Below are 20872 nucleotides of genomic sequence, written 5' to 3' on the forward strand. Positions count from 1 at the left end.
TCCCTGCCAGGTGAGGCTTGGGGCTGATGTGCAGGAGGCTGTTTGGTGAGGGAGAGAGAAAAGGGAGAGACTATGTGAGAGCAAAGCAAATTCCCTTCCCTGCATGCGGTCACCTCCGAGCTTGCAAACTTAACTGCTCATCTGTGGATCTTGACAGCTCCTTGCTCTGGCACTAATGGGCTTCAGGAGCTCGCAGGGAGCTGTAATCGCCTTGGTTCAGGGCTCAGCTTGCACCTGTACAAGCACCTTCACCCCTTGCTGTTAACCTGTGGTCTCCCTTATTCAGCAGCTAAGCTTGTAAATTCATGTAACCAAATAGCTGTGCTGTTAACTGCCTGCACAAAAATGAACAACACATCCATCTTCCAGTGCCCAGCCGGCAGCCTAATGACACTCCTCGCTCCGTGCAGCGGTACCCTTTCAGACGTAACTAACTCTGGCACCACAGAAACAATTGTTTCAGCATCACACATGCCGCATGGCTCACACGGGCAGGGGAGGGAGGCCACCCAAGCAGAAGGCTTCCTGCTGCTGGCCCCATGCATTGGGTCCCGGCAATGGCTGCAAGGGACACCTTCACCCAGCCAGCCTGCCCTGATGCCCTGGGACAGGAGCACACCTGCAGTGGTTTCATTTGGGGCTGTGACCGACCTCTGATGAGTCTCTTGGAAAGGCTGTGCCTCAGTTTCCCTGTCCATAAACCAAGTGTAATTTCCTGAAGTGAAATACCACTGGGGGGACATATGCTAATGAAAAAGGAAAAGGTGCTGAGGTTTTCTGGCCTCTGTAGTTCTTGCCAGAACCTGTGGTTTGAATCCCCTAGTCTTGAAATTAGCCTCAGCAAGAAGAAGGTCATCTGAATGTGGACCAGGTTTCCTGTGAAACGAGGCTCATCCAATTACTATGTGTGTGGGCAGGTGTGCCAGGCCCTTCCAAGCTGTCCCCATGAGGACAGGAAATCCTACAAGCTCTGAGGGAATCTCTGGTGTGAGCTCTTCCTCCTGCTTCCAGTGAGGAGGAGCCTTCAAGATTGCCCTTTGCTGGAGACCCCCCCCCATGGGAGCTCAGCCAGAGACACAGGTTGTAGGAAACAAGGTTTGACTGCTTCTGTTCTGGCTGCTGTTACCACTTGTTACCAAAGGCGAGAAAGCACAGCTTTCTGTCCACAGATAACTCAGGCTCGCTATTGGCAGAGATCTGACATGTTCCCTTCTTAGCCCCCAAAGCAATCACAGGCAATCAAAGTTGGGAGCACGTAGGCTGGCAGGGGTTGAATGGACATTGCTTTTCTTTATTGGCTGGCTGCTCACCTGGTGTAGCAGGCAGTCCGAGAGAATTTCTTAATTAACTAGGCTCTGTCCTGTGTGGCACGCGTACACAGCCAATGGGCATTATAAAAGGACGGTTATTACACTCTGGCTCGGAAAAGGCCCCAACATAGTTGTATTGTTAAGGAAATATCTTGGAGAAAGGGAGAGAGGGAGCATGGGCTCTGGTCTCCAGTCAGAGAAGACTTTGTTATTTTTATGTTAAACATTGCTGGATCCAGCCTCGGAGGAGGGTGGGTGGAGGGTTAATTTGAGCTGCCTTTGAAAACAATTTTGAGCAATGCACAGCAAGATCTCAGGGAAACAATGTTTACAATCTATATCCTGCCTCAAATTCCATAGACACTCTGCTCTCCTGTCCCATTGCCGAAATTAGCTGTAGTCACCAGGACGCAGCTGGTGTCCCAAGCATAAGCCCTTGTAAGTCAGCCATCGCTTGGTAGCTTTTATATAGTTATAGAGAGAGAGTTTTCCCTGGATATTGAGCATTGCCTCAGTTGTGCATTCACCTTTGCAGTGGCAGCTGGAAACATCTGATACGTTGAGCCCAATCCAGCGTCCTTAATGATGCACTGATTTAAGCAGTGGGCTTGCTTCATGGTGCAGAGTAGAAATGTAGGAATTCTGCCAGCTGATATTGAATCCAGAGTGTTTGCCGATTAGCTTTACCACCCGTTAGGTCCAGGTTGCTTTGAGCTTTTAGTTCGCTCTACCTAAATTAGTGCACCATTTCCCTTAGTCCTTTGGCAGGTGGGTGGCCTCTTCTCCCTCCAGTTTTGACTTGGAAGGGGGGAGTATTTGAAAATTGGGGCAGAAATTAATTTCCAATTAATTTCTGCCCCAATTAATTTCCAATTAATTTCCAAAGGAACTCTGGAGAAGAAACAGCTCTTTAAGTAATTCACTTGCCACAATACATTTGGAAGAGTTGGTATCACAGCTTTTTGTAATTATTTAAAATATTTAAAAATGCAAGCTAACAGAAACAAGGCAAAATACATCATTTATGGGGGGGTATCCCTCTGCTGTTCCTCTGCTCTTGTAGGTTTTTACTCCAACAGTCCAGGACCAGCTCTGTATTCCCCAAAGCAGAGACTTGCATCCTGTCTGTGTGACTGTCTTACTCCCTCTTTCTCCTGGGGGAGGAGGAGAAGGAAGTGAATAATTTCTGCTTTCCCTCTGTTTCTTCATCGCTGATAGCTTCTTCACAAGGAAAGAGGAGATGAACAATGCTGGGACCCTGCTCATTCTTTACTGTTTTTATTTTCTCATCACCAAAAGACGGAAGAGGGAAATGACAGCAGGCACTCAATATCCACTCATCATTTCAATCCAGCTCCTTAACTACTTTCGCTATCCAGTGGCGTGATAGTCTTTGGCTTGTTATTTACTGGCTGTTTAATTTAAATGTATCCTCATCAGGGAGCCAAAAGATCCAGTCTTAAAGCTCTTTCGCATGATTTGTCTAATCACTCTCTAAATTATTTATCATGGCTCTGAACTGTCTGGAGATATAAATATATATTTTCTTTTAAGCACTATGATTTGTTCCAAAACATCTGTAAAAAATCATGACTGACCTCCCATCTGGGCAACAGCTCAGCTCTGTCCTGGGGCTGGGTCGTGTCAAGTGTGTGAGCTCTATTTCAAAAGCATAAAATTCCTGACATGGTGAAATTCTTTTCTTACAGATTTGTTGACAAAAGGCGGGCAGGGAAGGGAAGGGAAGGGAAAGCTGCTGTTAGGAATGCACGAGCAAGATGCTGCATAGCTAGGCCAGAAGTGAGTGGAACATTTTGTTACGGAAATGGCCACAAAAATGCTCCTCCCTGCCTTAGAAAATAGTTATTTAAAGCAGGATCGATTGCCAGTCCTCCTTGCCGCTGTTGTCATTTGGACGTGGCATGTGTAAATAATATTTCCTCATGAAAGAAAACTTTCAGCGATGACAGCACTCCTCTGGCCGCTTCCTGTCCCAGAGGCGAGGCATCAGCCCTACCCTGGAAACGGCATCTCCCTCTGAAGAGAAAGCCCAGGAACTGCAATTTGTTTTTCCTCTAAAACCCCAGACAAGTGAATTTTGGCCTCTAGATGCCATGGAAGTGGCATGAATGGTACACAATTTCCAAGGAGATTTTTAAGGTGTTTTTGGTGGAGTTACACGGGACATGTGAAAGTAAAAATACAGCAAGAAAGTGAAAAAAAGTACGTGACTTAAAGCAAAGCCCACTTTCCCCTAGGATCTTTATAAACAAAGTGGCGATACGTGCTTTAAAGCTGTGCTTCAAAACAGATTGTTTTACCTTTACCGATGCCAGTGAGCAAAAATCCTTTTATTCCCAGCTAATGACAGCTCCTGGCTCTTCAGAGGCTGGGGACACACCTTCAAGAGACGGGAGTTACCAAGCACACAGATGCCGACGTACCCCGCATATGTTTTGTTAACTATGTTCTACTTATTTTTTTTTCCTTTTCTCCCACTTCATCTTCAGTTTTCCACAGAGATCGACCCACACCAGACTCAAAACACCCTCAAACTTTGGGGAAGTTCAGGCGCACATCTGGATCCCAGCTCTGCAGCTTGAGCCCGTTGCTGTTTGTTATTGTTTGCGTTGCTTCAGGCCTCGCTTAGGGATTGTACAAAGTGTTTTTAAAAAATAAATAAATACTGAAGTGTTCTTACAGCATCTGAGGGAAGCACACTCCTTTTGCAAGGTGTTATAGACTGATCACTGCAGAAACACAGAAAGGAAAATTTGGGGGTGCAGAGGGCACTGAGGCTTCAGAAAATAAGGTTTTCATGGTGTTAGGGGGCTTGGAGTGAGACTCATTTCCACATAAGTCCCCGTACCAGGTGAAGGGAGAGCACCGAGGCTTTGAGGAGCATCCAGGTGCCCTAAGTCAGGGAACTTAAAGCACTTGCTTGGCACAGGGATTGTGGAGAGATTTAGGCCAGCTGAGCCTAGCTGTTGGAGGCAGGGACCTTTTCTCTTTCTCACTAATCAGTCTTAGTAGAGAAGGAGACATTGAGCAACCCTCTTTGCTAAAGGCTGTGGAGACATGGCAGAGCTGCTGGTGATGCCAGAGGTACGGATCACCCTCTTGTCTTTCCTATATTTATTCCCCTGGCCCCAATGATCCAAACTCCTCGCTTTATTTTTATTGGGATTTTCTTTGGATGAACCCTATTAAACGCATCACTAGTGCTGAAATTTGCCTATGCCAATAAAACCATCTGTTTTATTAACTAACTGAGGTCTCTGGAGCGTTTCTCACAGGCGCACAAGCGAGCAGCCCTTTCTGCTGCCTCCAGCGCTCTGTGTCAGCTCTGCTAACAATGGGAGGGGACCCAGGAGGTCGCTGGCAGGAAGCACCGCTTCCCGTGTATAATGAACCGGCTGGGAGACTGAGGGATGAAGATAGCACACGAGACACACAGTACAAACTGCTGAAACAATAAACAAACAAACGAACGGCCAGCACTTCCTCTTCTTATATTGTTAACATCGCTTCCTTAGCTCAGGTTACCCCAAACCCACCCCTCAAAATGCAGCCTTTTCGGCTCACTGGTGCTTAACCTCTTCACTGCCGGTTCTGGCTGAAGGCACAAGCCAACACTTGCCAGTGCGATGGCCAGCACGGGCCCTGCTGCTACTCCTGAGGGCTTGCTGGAGGCACTGGAGATCCCTTTTTCTGAAAGTGATAACAGAAATTCTACCAAAAACTGAATGAAGGGGGATGTAGTTTGGCCATAAGTCTCCACGGCTGTGGCACTCTGGTACCAGCAATGCACCCTGTGTGTGTACAGCAGGAGACTCAGCCTGGATTTGAAATGTTGCTTTCCAGAGATACTAGCATTGGATCCAAGACCTAGAGGAAAAGTGGACTTGTGGCTCAAAGCCAGCTCCTGCATCACCCCTGCAGCTGTCCTCCATCATGTCGTTGCTTTACTGTCCCTGTTGCAGGTGGGTTAGCTACACCACAGGTGCTTCCCATCCTGTGCACTGGCAAGCATCCCATTGCATGTTCCCACCAAGATCCTCTCCTCTGACCCCAGGGTGGACTGCTGCCCATGGTTTTCCCCTTCTTCACTCCTCACCCAAACCAGTCGTTGCACAGGTTGTCGTTTAATTGTTTCTGATCTGTTAACAAGAGAATTACAAAAGCAGAAATTGGGCAGTAGCAACTCCACCTCTGCCTGCGTAATTTTTGCAGATGCCTGGTTGAAAAGGAGTTGGGCACGGTCTCTGTTTTTGTGCACGTGCGTATTTCATCCCACAGCAGTTGATGTTCGTGGCACACAGGAGCCACAGGGCTGGTGGCAAGGATGCAGCCGCACTATTTGGTGGCTCCTGCTCCATTGCACCCTCCACAAAACGCTGCCAGGGAATGGAGAAAGATGGTTCGGAAGAATTAAGCTGGTGCTGCTGGAGCTGGGAAGCTGCTTCTCGAAAGGCATGCTGACATTTTTCCCCATCAGCCCCCAGATTTGGAGTGAGGTGGGGGAGATCTGGGGGGGCCATGACCCTCCCTGGGACATCCCCCCCAGCAGCAGCTGCAATGGCTGTCACGGGGCAGGTCCTGCCTGCTGCTGAGTGCTCCCAGCTGACAGCTTATTTGTTATTACTTTAAATACCCAGTGTTTGTGTTAAGCACAGCAAGAAGTCTAGTAAACCGAAATGGTGACATTTAAAAAATGAAGTCTCACAAGTAGATGTTTAATCTTTCTAATAAGGAAGTTATCTGCTAAATACCAAGTTTAACAATTATGTAATAAGTCCATATCAAAACACAGATAATGACTGGTAGGCTATGCTTTAGCAATTGGTATTTAATTAACCTATAAAGGCTTTCCTACTTAATCTAAATTGCCCTTCTAGCCCAAAGACTATTTAAGGTGCAGTGCTTGAAGTACTGTCAGTAAAAGCGTTGCTTTAAGTGCCAAGGCCTACAGAAGGTACCTGAGGCCATGTGCTCAGGGTGGTGGCTCTGGGCATGGGGGGCTACTGGACCCATCAATTCAGGTCACAGAACCACAGACTGGTTCAGGTTGAAGGGACCTCTGGAGGTCATCTGGTCCAACCCCTCTGCTCAGGCAGGCCCACCTACAGCAGGTTGCCCAGGGCCACATCCAGATTAGGGCCTCCCTTCTCCGTTCTTCCCCAGCCTTCCCCAGAGGAGCTGTAGCTGCCGTCCTCCTTCCTGCCACCTCCTCTGGAGTCCAACCCAGTGGCTTCATGCCCTTGCTGGAGCTTGGTTACAAAATGCGCTGAGGGGCCGTTTGCACCACAGCCTCAGGGGAGGAGGGATTGTGCCAGGCAATGCGCAGCTGTGCCCAGCTCCAATATGCTCCATGCCCATCCACAAGCCCCAGAGCATGGCCCAGCTTTGGCACATTGTAGGGTGTCTGTCATGTTTTTTAAAGGATGAGTTTACATTTGAAAGAGCAGAAGATGGTCTTAATACCAGATTGGCGTTTTTGGGAAGCCAGGACACATAGGCTTAAAGTAGTGCAAGAAATACCCCCAGCATTAGTATACAAACTGGGAAAAATGCAACCTGTGCCCAGGACATGGGGAATGGGCAAAAGATAATGAAGTAAATAGAGACAAGGTCTGGGAGGCTGTCTGAGCAGTCATATAGACAAGGTAAAGAGTGCAGTGAAAATCTTCAATGCTTCCTCTACGTGAATAGAAGAGGGCAGGTTTGGGACACGACAGAGAGGAATAATGAAAACCATCCACAGAGATGGGGCAGTGTGATAGCAAACCTGCCACGACTGTACATTAACACAAAAAGGGCAAAGATCTTCTCCTACCCTACACGGAGGCTGCTGGCTGCCCCTCAGCTCTGCATGGCACCAGCAGTGCTCTGCGGGGCCTCGGCCTTGAGGGCCGCACGCTGCGCTGGCGCTGGTACTGGGCCACCAGGCAGGAGGAGAGCTGGGTGGTGGGACCAGGGGACGGCAGAGCCTGCTGCTCTTCCCCGGCTGACCTCTGCTGCCTGCTTGTGGCCTGCTCTGCTGAGCAGGGTGGGAGCGGGTGCTCGGAGCGCAGCTCGCCTCGCTCTCTCCAGGGAAATCAGCCTCCTCTGACGGAGAAACGCTTCTCCTCGGCAGGTTCTTGTGCTTGGCGCCTGGTGTGCTTTGGCATGTTTCAGGGCTCAGTGAAGTGCTTTTGAAGCTTTTTCTTTTCTACTGCCAAAATACCCCTGTGTCACAGCGTGTGTCTCCGCAGCGTGGAGTCAAGTGGAGACATGATGAATTTGCACATCCAGCCTTCAGGGAGAAGGAAGAAATATGGAACAAATTCTTCCTGAGCACAAGTCCTTCGATTTCAGGGGACTTCTGACCAGCAACTAAAGTCACTTGTGTGTGCAGCTCCCCTGCAATCTGCAAAGGGATGATGTGTTCAACCTGCTGCTGAAGCCTGAGGCGGATGAATAGTTCTGCGGGAACGGCTTCAAAAGGCGCTGGGAAAGGGCAGGTATGCTGGTACATCAGGGAGGTACAGCAAAGGGCCCAGTTCTTGTTTTTTATGTCATGAATCAGCCCTTCCACCAGACTCCTTGCTAACTGATTCATTACTGTATGTCATGCTAACAGCAGGACCCTGCTACATGCCTCTTTTCACAGTTTTAAACAAAGAACCTGGTTTTACAGTTTAAATAAAATATCTTTATCTGTGGGTTGGCACTGGAAAGGATAGGATGTGTGCTGCTTGGGATTTTATGTCTGGCATGGATGAATTGTGCAGGAGGCGACGGAAAGTGTTTTAGGCAGCAGCAGTCCTCCTTTGTAAAGCCCTCTTTGTGAATGCTCAGTGATTCTCTGCGGTAAAGTTGCTCTAAGAGTCTTAAGGAAGAGCACAAGTAGACATGGTAACCAGCTCTCTGTTCTCAGAAGACCAAACACAATCCCAGCCTGGCTGTGGCACTGAAAATAACAGCACAGCACTTTCATCAGGAGTCCCCAGCTTCTCCAAGCCCTGTGTATGCTGTGCTTGAGAGACTCCTAAAAGTAGACGAACTTTATTTGCAGTCACTGGATTGGAAAGGCAGATGTTTTCCTTCCTTCCTCTCTCTGCTGTCTAGTCCTTGTCAGTTTAGTTAACATCCTGAGTCCGTGTGAGACAATAAATGCAGTCACATGGGGAATTGCTGGGGTAAGGGGAGCATACATGTTCTGCTGCCTGTTTTTCCAGCCCTTGCACCTCTTACTGAAAAGTGGAAAATGCACCAAACTTTTGTGCATTGGAGGGCACAATGACACAGTCTGGGACAGTGGGGAGCTCAGCTGTGTGCCAGCTCTGATGTAAACCTGATGGGATGACTGAAAGGAGGGAAGAATGAAAATTGGAAAATGCAGTCAGGAGATGTACAGGGTGACTTGCCTCTTTGCTGGCTTTAAGCATTGAGACTGTCCTAAGGACCCCACCTTTGTCTTGTGCTGAATGAAAAGCATAAGGGTGCTCAGATCTCACTTCCTAACAGATCAGGTCTCTGGGTGGGCATATTGCAGGATGCTGGATCCTACTAGAAAATATTTGTGAGTACCATCAAGTCCCAGCAACTTTAAAGTTGAAAGTGAATGTCAGCTCATGTGTGACATGTCAGAGTATTTTGGGACAGGCAGAGCACTGTAATATACTTCTTGATTTATCTGCTCTGGTTAGGTCAATGCAGTCTCTTAATTACATGTCTGTAAAAGGGGAAACTTGTTCATAAGTGGAGAAACAATATTGACCTGGACAGCAGTAAGCCTGATGGAGATGTGGTAAACTTGGATCAAAAAATTCCTTTTTTAACTGATGTGACTGTCCTTGTCCAGATGACATTCACCTCCTTTCATACAGCATCTAGCATAAAAAAGACATTGTCCGTAAAATAGTCTCAATCTAAATTTTACTATTATGCCTTGCACAGCTGTATTTTCTCTTTTGTGGAGTTGCACACAGAAGACCTGGTTTTACAGCCACTGATATAGAGGAACCTTCAGGTACAACAGTTATGTCCTGTCGCTAAGCATTATATGTAGGTCTGTAGTAAGAATTAGTCTTATCTCAAAATGCAAAGCAGTCAGCAAAACAGCAGGGAAAAGGACGTGCTGCAGTCGTACTGGTGGTGGATGGATGCATTGGTGCCCCCCATTCTTCCCAGTACCTGCACCAGAGAGATGCCAGGGACGCACGAGGGGTTTCAAAGCTCTTGGACCTTGGGGCTTCCCTTTCTTTCCCCGTGGTGGGGCTGGCAGTGTGGAATGGGCAATGGGAGTTAGTGTTTGTGGGCGCAGAGTAGCTGTTACCTGAGTGCCCCAGCTGCAAGGGATTTGCCTGGAGGAGCTGGTGCTGCCTTCCTCTCCTGTGCTCCAACGAAGGGGAGCACCACGACCAGGATGCTCACACCAGGCCTGGGGCGTAGGGATCATGTATGGGGTTGGTACTCCTGGAAAAATATTTGCACGCGGGTGTTCCTGGCCTCTCCCTAAGCAGTGAATGAGCTGTCTGCTGCAGACCTCTGACGAAACTGTGACACCAGCCTAGGGACTATGTCTACACAGAGGGGCACATAGATATACAGAGGATACTGGTATGTCTGCGGCTGTGATGCAGAAGGTTGTCAGGGCTGTGTAAGCTGGGAGATGAGCTCAGTTACTTCCTGCAGTCTGCGTATGTGACCAGGACAGGGTGGTGGGCAGCAGAGAGAAGAGGTGGAAGTAGGAGATGAACTTTCTAGCATTCTGTCTTGTGTTCTCCCCAACAAAGACACAGCTTGATTCAACTAATGGCAGCAATTAGGGATAATGCTTTGGTATGGGTTACAGATTTCCTTTATAATTAACCCCAGAGAGTTTATACTTTTTCTACCTACGGTCACCTCTCATATGTGTGGTGGGCATTTCATTTGTGGTTGTCATCTGTTTTCCCCCTGCCCCCCTTCCTAATTCCAAGACAACATTTGACTTCCTTCATTCATGCGAAATGGGACATTGCTGATGGAAATAGCTCTCTTGGCACCTCTTGTATCTGTGGGCTGATAAAGCAGAAGGGTGTATGGTGATCCTGGCCAAGAGTGGCCACGTGTGGTTTATGAAGTTACTGCTAATAGTTGCTGTTCCAAAGGCAGAGGCCAGAGGTGGCACAATAGTGTTAAGTGGGTTGGTGATACCGCCGCTCGAATTAGAAACACTTCAGGGGCCTGATGTGGTTAGCCCTCAAAACACGTCTGAGATGAAAGTTTTATAGTTCTTGTTTTCCCAGTGGGGAGATTAGCCAAGGCTGCCAAAGAAGACTTTAGATTTAGAATTGGGAATTTTTGCCAATTAATCATTTGTTCAGGTTTCTATTTGCTTACCTGAATGAGCATTAATGCACCCAGCGCTAAAATGAGATCCAGTCAGGGCTCTTCTCCTCTTTTGCTGCCTGTCTCTGGCCCTGACCAGTTCACACCAGCCATGTGCCGTGAGAAGGTTGGACCATATTATCTTGGAAGTCTTTTCAAACCTGAATGTTTTTATGATTCTACAAGGACACTGTTAGCAGATGTAAGTGGATGTCTGCTTGGTGGCCATGCCTGTCCTTCTCCCTGGATATCCTCCCAGCAACCTGAAAACTTACAACTTTCCTGAACATAAGGTTAGACCACACCTTCATGTTTAGCCTCAATTTGTGACTCTTTCCCATGTTTTTTTTAATAATTAGCACCTGAATCTGATTGTGCTTTCAAAGATCCATTGGCAATGAGTTCCATGGTTTAACTTTGCGTTCTGTAAAAAATGTACCGAAGTATATTTTCTTTTACTTTTCTCTACTTTCACTTTTTTTTAACCCTGCAGCTTGATGATTTCTGTGACAACCCTCACCTTTTGCATTGCAATGAATAGTGAGTAATACTCCCTGCTGAGTTTTTAAAAAGCACTTCTGATAATCATTCTTGACATCCTTCATGATTTTCTTCAATCATGTACCTCCTTTTTCAAGGTAAGGAGCCCTACACAGTTCAATCTTTTGTTATACACCAGCTATACCTTTGCTGATAATTCCATACTCAGTAAAAAAAAAAATAAAAAAATCCAGGTACCATCAAGAATTGATCAACTGCCCAAATAAGCTGAGAGAAGAACATTGTTTTCCAACCTGGTTCCACTGAAGCCATGTTTGAGACAGGAGATGCAGTGCAAAACATAACTGAAGTTTCTCTGGAAAAAGACATCCTTAGGATAGCATAATGCATTGCACTCTTTAGAAACCAGTTTTCACTACCAATTCCTCAGCAGAGAAGTCTGAGCAACTGCCCTGGAATTATTATCCAAATTAATATTTTAGAGCACTGCCCTTTTAGTGGTAAAATCTGAAATGAGAATTAGTATTTTTTCAAGGGTTCCACATGATACATGCTCATGAGAACAAATGACACGTGTTACACCTACAAATACCCATAGGTACATATTTTTAATTTACATTTCAGATACTGATGTTGGTAGCCAGGAAGACAACACAGATGCTTTGGGTCTCAGACCCAGATGTTTTGGTTGTGGTGACAGCACCTGTGCCGCCTCCACTGGCAGCACTGGCAGCCCCAGCACAACAGCTGTCATTGCTCAGCCCTCGGAGGAGCAAACAAATCTGGTCTTCCTGTGCTGGGGGCCCAGGCAGCAACCTGAACGGGACACAGAGACTGTTCTCCATTGCAAAGCTACCTCAGAAACTCAAGGAAAGCACGAGTGAAATCAATCATATTTTACTCCCTTTGTTCTCTGAAAAGCAGGGGGGGAGGAGGAGGGAGGAAAGACACAGCCTGTTACAACAAAACAGGTGGTAGTTTTTTTTTTTTTTGATTTTTTGTCCATGTACATTAGAATCTGTAACATGGGAAAGATCAGAGATGGGGACATCTTCCCAGTCAGGTACCCGCCCAGAGTGGGGAAGAAACAGCAATGGCTCTGAAACTTTGACAGCCAGCGATACGGGGAATTTGTCTAAACTGAAACTTAGTGAGCAGACTCCCCTGCACAACTGAATCTTTCACCAAGCCCTTGCAGTAATTTCATATCAGTGTTTTTGTTTCACATTTGTTAATATGGATCAGGTAGTCTTTTTCTTAATGACTTTGCACGTATACCTTGATAAAGACAGGATGAAGATGGAGAAGGACTTGAAATACGTGATAGTTGCAGACTGATTCTGTTTATTTGTGTTAGTAAACATTTTATTTCAGGCTCAGTGCATTCAGCCTTATGTCTGCATAAACACAGGAGCCTCAACGATTCAGTGAGGCATCAGTGCTTCATTAAAATTCTCCAGGTAAAATTCGGGGCTTTCCTGTAATCAACGAGTAGACAGAGGATACAGGGTTTTGTTTGCAGATTGTTTTTGTCTTTTTTCAATAGGTAGGTAGTTTTTACTGCTGAGAAGAGGGGAAATATAATGCGAGTGGCAAAATCTGGATGATGGTTGTATTACCAAAAAGCAGTGAATACAATCAAGTGCAGAAGAGAAGTACTAGGACAAGTTCTTTGACAAGATCAAGCTGCATGCTGAAGAGCTGCGTGCCCAGTATGATGCAACACACCCAACCCAATTATCCAGGCTATTTAAATTTGAAAAATTCCTGATTCAGTCAGAATTTGACTGAAAGTATTTGTAGAAAGGTGGCCATTAAAGATTAGCAATAGAGAGCAGGAAGGAATATGTATATATATTTTCCTTGTCAGTAAAGTATTTTCCAGTCATAAGAGTGTCTTGTGCCGCACGCTGATCTCACAGATGGTGCAGTAAATCAGGGCTAACTCTGAAAGTGTCAGTGGAATTGTCTTTGTGCAACTGGTATCCGAATTAGTCCCTGGCTGTGAAAGACAGGGATTGCCTTTGGGCGTAAGCACCGATAGGAGAACTAAAGGGTGTTTTTTTTTCTTCTTTTTTTTTTTTTTTTTTTTTTGTGCCTTGGAGTCTGACTCACTTTGTGGCTTTGAGCATTTTGCATAATTCTTTTGCCTTGGTTTCCTCCCTGCAAAGTCAGCTGATAGTTCCAGAGGAGCTCTTGAGTGGAGAACTTTGATTATGGAAATTGCTTTAGAAATGCTTGCTTATTACCATTAATGGAAGTAACATATTACATTAGAAAATTTTAGCTCAGCCAAGGGATTTGGAGGGCAAAAGGCACCCCAGATTCACCAGCAGCTGTTTTTGAAGTACCGGCTATTAATCCATACACTGAAGAGATGCATAGACAGAGAACATTCAGCTGTAAGGGAAAGATACCACCCAAGAGAGAAGCAAAGAATACAATCCTGTGACTGCACGGGTCAGACTTCAAAACCTAGTACAAGCCCCTTGTGACTTGCATGTGAATTCAATATCAGGCAGTAGTGACCACAAGCCCTTCTTCTTTGATGTCTGCTCAGCATATATAAAATTCGAGGGTGTTCTGCAATATAGTTGTAGATGTGCAGGATTTGGAGGTCATCTGTCCTACAGAGACACAGTGGGCTTCTACAGCCCAGCATGCTCTTTCCCTCTCCCTCACTGTTCTTCCAAAAGGCAAATGTAACTTTTGGTTAAAAAATTGTGAGGAGTGGGGTCTGTATTGGTTACCTGTACAGTGACAGGAATATTTGTTAATATTGGGCACGTGTGGGCATGTTACCACTATAATCTTATTTCGTGTTTGAGATGAGATGCTCACATACAAAAGCCTACCTGTGTACTTCATAGGTGCTGGTGTGCTGCCAGAAGGGAGAAAGCTGGCAGCCTAGCAGCAGTGGTAGATCAAAGCCAGAGAGTGATGTTCTCCTAATGTCTCAAATAAATAATCAAGGACTAAGTAAAGGAAAAGAATGCTGCTGAATGTGTGCAGTTTCTGGGAAGAAAAATGCAGGAGCCTGCTCACCATGAGCACATCCTTCAGCTTTCTAATAGAGGAGGCTGGGACATGCCAAGAGCAGAAGATTCCTGGGCTTTACTATGACTCTGGACATTTAAGATGGAATTAATTTTGCCTAAACACAGACATTTAAAAGCCAGATGTCTGGCTTCCTTCTACAATCGGTGGAGGAAAAGGAGGTGATTTATCCAACCTTTCTCTTTCCCTGGGCTGTACAGGGAGCCTTGTTAGACCAGATACTAACTTACAGACAGCTAAAGTTAGCAAGATGAATTGCTCTTTTACTGCTTCATACATTTAATAAATTGCACACTTTCCCCACAGTTGTGCATAAGGTCTCTGTTTTCCAGGGAGAAGGGAAGGTGAGGCTGAGATGAACTGAGTTCCCTGTGAACAGCTAGCAACAGAACTGAGATTACAACATACATGCACCCGACTCCAGCCCCCCTCTTATACTTTCAAATTATACTGCCTCCCAGGGACAAAGAATAATCAGTCTCCATGCAGGAAACCATTTTCCCTCACAGGCATAAAAGAGGGTCAACAAATACGGCTAAATGGACAAACACAACCAGCTCCATCAGGTGTGTTAAGAGATTTAGAGTTGCTGGTGGGACATCCAAGGCTCCTTACCAAACCCTGCTAACTCCTAAAGTTGGGTGGCAAGTTTCAGAAAAATTGGGCTTGTGGAGAAATATGCAGTGATTTACCTGCCTCGCCTGACAACAGCATTGCATCGTTGCTGTTGCTCTCTTTGCCGAGCATATGGAAGCTGAGTGCTCCCTGGCTAGTATCCAGACATCCAAAAGTTAAATTGATGGGAATTGCCATGAGGGTTCTAGCTAATGGGAGACATAAAGAATGAAGCCTGTTTTATTTTTGCTTGTTTCTTTCTTTGTGAGCGTTTTTGTCACAGAACAAACCTAGATACAACTGCATGCAACATATTTCTTCTGTGTTTCCCCCCTGGGGATGACTTACGCCAAGTTGTGATCTGTTTTGCTGTTCCAGCCCGTTGGGCTCATCAGTTTGTTCAACTGACTTCTTAAATGGGCTGATTTTTCCTGACTTCGGAAAAAGTGGCAAGAATCTAATTGCACTTATGGGCACGGGGTGCAACGTCAGGTCTGTGGGAGGGGAGGTCTCTGCTTCTCCGGATAGGAAGAGCTGGGTGGACAAGCCTCTTGAGGAGCCTTGGGTGATTTGCACATCAGTCATCAGCACACAGGATACGCTTTAAGCGACATAGCTGGTGTCTGCACAATCCGGTGCAGGATGCTTAGTGGTTTCTTATCCACAGGGACAGATGTTACAGAGAAGCTTAGATATGCACCTGTAGTTAGATTAAATATTTGAGGACCTATCTTCTTCAAGCCATTAGAGCTTGGGGTCCCTCTTCACAGACTGCTGTATATGCACTCTCTGGACCAAACTGTAGATTAATAGCTCCACAGATGGAGAAATATTTTTTTTCCTAAATCACAGTTCTGTTTCATTTTTATGTTGCTTGCTAGATTAAATTTTAGAGCTCTCTGATTTTTTTTTTTTTATATGCAAAGTAAGACCAGGAATTTTTACTGTTGCAGTTTTGAAAGCTTTTATTTTTTTTTTTCTTTTGCCGTAAGCAAAACTCAGGAAATCAAAGGTGATTCATCTTTTAGCAGCAAGCGATTTAAAGCAAACAATGCTTTTTGATTTATGATAATGAAAAAGATTGCAGAGTGATGATGGGGTCAGACGAAAACTCACACTGCACAGATTTTTATGATAAGTATCATTATATTCATGCACTCAACTAATTCTGCACTATCAGTTTTATTTGTAGGTTTTATTTATTTTAGAAGTTTTTATTTAGGGAATTTATTGGTAAGGTGTGATTGACAGCCTTGGAAATAAAAGTCTGATATTCAGAGAACAGATACAAAATTTCCTCACGAGGCCCTGCCAGTACGCCTCAAGCTCTTCAGGACCACAGCATGAGAAGGAGAACATGAGAGCGGCTTTCTGAGGTCAGACTGAGAGGCTGGCATGGCATCCCGTCTCCACCAGTGACCCATAACAGCTGCCTGGGAGTAGACCATGAAAGATGAGGAAACGCAGGACAGTGCTTCCCCAGATACTCCCCCAGACACCAACCATTTGAGCTCAGATAGTTCTTGATCTGGAGGCCGACATATGTAGGCATGCTCAGAGCATCCCCAGGAACACGTGTAGGATCCAAAGCATCCTGGGCCAAGAAGTTCCACTTTCTTAGCTGTGTTTTTATGACAGAACACATTTGCTCTTCCCACCCTACCCACCCCACCTTTTTTTTTTTTTTTTAAAAAGTTCCCTGCTGGTTTCACTGGGTGCCCTCTCTCTTGGGCTGGAAAGGGGACACCCAGGTCCCTACCTCTATGCCTCTCACTGTGAAGGACCTTTGGTTTCTGAATCAGTCATTCAGCAACACAATTCCCTTTTTTGCTGACTTCAGGCCTAAACGTATCGTAGAAGATGACCATTAAAAACATTAAACACTAAATATGAACCCTGAAAAATGGAGTCAGTCCCAATCATAAGACCTTTTTTTTAATCAACTGCTTTTTGATTTTGAAGCTAAATAACATATTTTGCTTCTCTTGTGGATTTATAACTGCTGGAAGTACTTCTCTGTCATGCTTGTAATCTGTTTTATTTCATTTTATCCTGCTCCATAAATTTAGACCATTTTTTGCTTATTTAAGCTTAGCTTTCATGAATCTGCTTGACTCCAGGAGCCAGAGTTTTAAGAAATGGGTCAAGTACGGTGAGACTGAAGAAAAAGCCATAAGAGCCTGCAACACAAAGATTTTGTTTTGTTTTGTTTTTAGAAAACTCATTTAGGAAACATCTAAGCCACTCTGTACTTCACATAAGCTGCTCCAAAGAGTCACAGCTGGGTTTTATGTTTAAGATAGAGAATCAGCAAAAAGCAGGTCTGGAAAAGGCCGGTTAATATCAGCTGTCTCACCCCCCTTTCTGAGACAGGATTCCTGTGTCATTTGTTTGTCCAAACCGGCCTTAAAAATCCTCCCATGACAGAGCATGCAGCCTGTCTAGATAACCTGTTCCAGTGCTTAGCTCCCCTTGTCACTAGAAAGTTTTTCTACTGTCTAAACTACGTCTCTCTTGCTGCAGCCTGAGCTCGTTACTTCTTATCCTGCCCTCAGTGGAGATGAAGAACGTTTAGTTGCTTGTTCTTTGCCGTAGCCTTTTAGAAAAGGCGCTATCGTGTCCTCCCTTGCTTGTCTGTTCCCTGGACTAAACAGCCAGTATTTCTTCTCATGTGCCATCATGTCTAGACATTTGACAATACACCCCGCCCTCCTTCCAGCTTCCTTGACTAGGTACATGGCCTTAGTGAGGCACGGTGCCTGGAAGCAGACCACGGGTTTCTTTGGAGAGGACAACGTGGGGGTGGTAATGCAAGGAGGAGATAGACTGTTTCTCACTTTTTACTAGCACGGCCTGTCTGTTCATCCCACAACATTTGGCTTTTATCCATAGCAGCACTGCGTCGTGGGCCGAAGCCACACACCAGAGCTACTTCACCTCTGTGCCCGGCCCTTCATGCAGAGCTGCGGCCCAGCCAGCCACCCCCAGCCACCGACTCCTACCTAAGGGCAGCACTTCACACCTACACCAATGAATTAATTAGGCCTTTTTGTGGAGAGGGGCCGAACAGCCAGGTACAATGCTTACACCTGGACTCAGAGACCTTTGGGCTTTAGCTTGACTGCTTGGGGACAACGCAGGCAGAGCAGAGATCTGTCTGACCACATTCACTTCATTACTAAAGGCACTTGAATGATATTGGAGGCCCTGCCCTCTCCCTGTCTTAGTTTTCTTGCAGCTGGGTGGTGTTCCAAGCTAAAATTTCTTTCTTCTCTTCCACAAGCCATGCTTCTAAGTAACGGCCAGTGACTTGCTTTTCTTACAGTTGCCTGTGTTTGGGACCTACGTCTCTTGCCATGTGCTCACCTGTGAGGTTATAGCTTCCATTTCAGACAGGCTTGTTCTACCCCTCGTTGCATCATAAAGTTAAATATTTTTCCACCACTTTCAGACTCATCCAGTGGTTAAAACCACCATGTTTGATGTCTCTAGACTGCCGTGCTGACATCTTTTAGGGATTATCCTCCAGTCAGTTCTCAGGCACTTTTTCTGGGCCTGCCTGTCTGGAGTGCACTATGATCACAGTTCTCGCGCATCCTGGACATGTGTCCAATATATCACGTGAAATGGAGTTCATTGATGGGTACTGACATATTTCACTCTTCAACATAACTTCAATATGCTTGTCAATTTTTCACTTCATGCACAGTGGCTTTAAAAATGCATTGAAACAGCATTTAAATGATCTTAATGATGCTGTTGGCAATATCATGAACCTATATTTCCTTCTTTTCTGCACTGGTTGGATCTTCCCTGCCCACTGATGTCTGACACTTTGCAGCTTATAAAAGTAAGGCATCAAAAAGATTTATCCAAAAAGATTACTCCTTTAAATAAGCAAGCAACAGAAATGAAATCTTGCAAGGAATGAGAGAACTTTGCCATTTGTTTCCATTTTCAAAAAATTTCAGGGAAAAGAGATGAGCTGGTTCTGGCTGTCAGTGTTCTTTACCTCTGTCTGGCCAGCGCCTCAGGACTAACAGCTCCATTCTGCTCTCACACAGTGGAGGGTATGCTGTGCTCAGTACTCCTTGTTGCGCTGTTGGAGTGTGCATCTCTCCAGAAAGTCAGTAAGTCACTTTGGTAGTACTTCTCTGCTCTGCCACAGCCCTTGGTTGTCAGCAGACCTTTCTAGTAGAATGATATTCATCATTTCTGACAAATCTGAGAGAATATGTGTAGACTTGTTATTACTGTCCCATTGCCAGGACGTCACCAAGCTGAAACAATCTCATTCCTACACAAGAACAGAGCCTGCAACCTAATGTCAAGGATTAGAGGTAATTCTGGAAAAATTCTGTACTGGTACTGCCTTGCGATCTCCATCTTGTTCATTCCAGCCCTTTCTCCTCAGCCCCATCCCATTCCTTCTCCAAAGAGAGCAAGACATAGATGAAGAAGATAGGACAAAGCGATTGAAATGGCTTTTTGCAAGGCACCTGATAACACTTTCTTCAGCTAAGCAGATAAACCTCTCTTTCTTGAAATTAGTATTAATGAGACACACCAATAACAGGTGTGCTGCCCTTTCCTTTTGGTTTTAAGTCAGGAGCAGCGTTGCTCTAGCAAATGGGTAACAGGCTGAAATAGAGAGTGGAGGAAATACCTGGTCTTAGGCAAGACTGCCTGGAGAATACAGGTAACAAGTTTCATGATTTTCTGCAGATTGTGACTGAACTGGCTGAGACAGCAGCTGTATTACCTTGAACCAAAATTATCTCATTGACAGTTATAATCTGTAGGCCTGTCCATTGTTCAGGCCTGTCAAGTTACACCATGTCATTTGTATTAGCTTGATATTGGGAGAGTTATCTCCTCTATTAGGAGAGGTAGTTAAATCTATGTTAGATATTATGTGTGCAACATAATATTACTGTTAGGTTGGTGATTGCTAAAAAGACTTTCTGATACTGTTTCAAGTGCTCCAATCTCACTGACTAGTAGCTTTTAATTTAAAATAAAAGCTATTAGCAATGCTGCGTTCTAAAGTGCTCAGAAACTGGCCTTACTCATATATTGTTTTGTTGCCAATAGCTTTAATCAGAGTTACCTTTTCTGAGTCATCAGTGTGACTAATAGCCTTGTGAGGCTACCTAGAATAGACTTCCTCTGAAATAATTTGTCCCCTTTGCACTAGGCTATCTCTGACCCAAAAGGTCAACTTTGGTAAATCCCTTTGGTCTTCCATTGCATCACAGTCTACATGAATAAATAAGACAGGTAAATAAAAATATTAGTATCTTTCCTCTGGGCATTGTTAAGCCTTCTGCTGAAGGGAGCAGTATTTGTCATCTCTAATGCAAAATAAAATTAGTAAAATGACTTGCCCATATTCTCATTCTGAAGCAGTGATGGGATTAGGATCAATCACCTGAATCCCAATACCAAGATTTATTCACTAAAAATAAAAAAAAAATCCCGGCTTCTCTAAATCCATTACATTGCATTTTCAGGTTCATTCTAATTTGGAATATTGACGTATCATTCTAAATATTCCACCCTATTTATTCCTCTCCTCCAGCACACCTCAATTACCATATTTCCACGTGCCTGGACCATGAGTTATTTGTCAAGAAGGTTTTAATTCAGCCGAATTGCAGCTTGTCCCTAGGTGTGGAAAATACAAGTGGTATCCTATCAGCCATGGACTTTTCCTTTGGAGTCAAAAGATCTTTCTGTCCTTAGTGCAGGATGCAAGTGAAGCCTTTATCTGTGGGTAGGTTATTTGGGGATTAAGGATATTTTAGGTAATATGATATCTGACTAGGTTCAGATTCTCTGTGAGATGGGTTTTACATGCTAGATTCATGTCAGTCCAGTAGATATTGTTATAGATAGATAAGGTGTTTGCGTACTATGAGTGGTTTGGGAATGTGTGATAGCAACCTAGTGATTCTAAGTTTTTAAACTGATAATAGGGAAAAGTTTCGGTGAACACTGACCTCACGTGTCTACTTGCCATGATGTCAAAG

The 20872-nt window shown here is 45.1% G+C and overlaps 2 long non-coding RNA genes across 3 annotated transcripts in view; one reads left to right on the forward strand and one right to left on the reverse strand.

Annotated features, from left to right (window-relative positions):
* Nucleotides 1–20872, forward strand: part of LOC310898103 — a 241419-nt gene that overhangs the window by 29660 nt on the left and 190887 nt on the right. The window contains exon 1 of one of the 2 annotated variants that reach the window (XR_014582960.1): nt 19478–19539. The exons of the other annotated variant lie outside the window; for it this stretch is intronic. This is a non-coding gene — a long non-coding RNA (uncharacterized lncRNA). Of the gene's footprint in view, nt 1–19477; nt 19540–20872 lie in introns of those variants that run through there. 2 annotated transcript variants of the gene reach the window in all.
* The window catches only part of LOC310898105, a 44267-nt gene that overhangs the window by 16053 nt on the left and 7342 nt on the right, over nt 1–20872 (reverse strand). The window lies entirely within an intron of this gene.

This window comes from Anser anser (genome assembly GCF_964211835.1).
Source record: "Anser anser genome assembly, chromosome: 3".
Taxonomy (NCBI): domain Eukaryota; kingdom Metazoa; phylum Chordata; class Aves; order Anseriformes; family Anatidae; genus Anser; species Anser anser.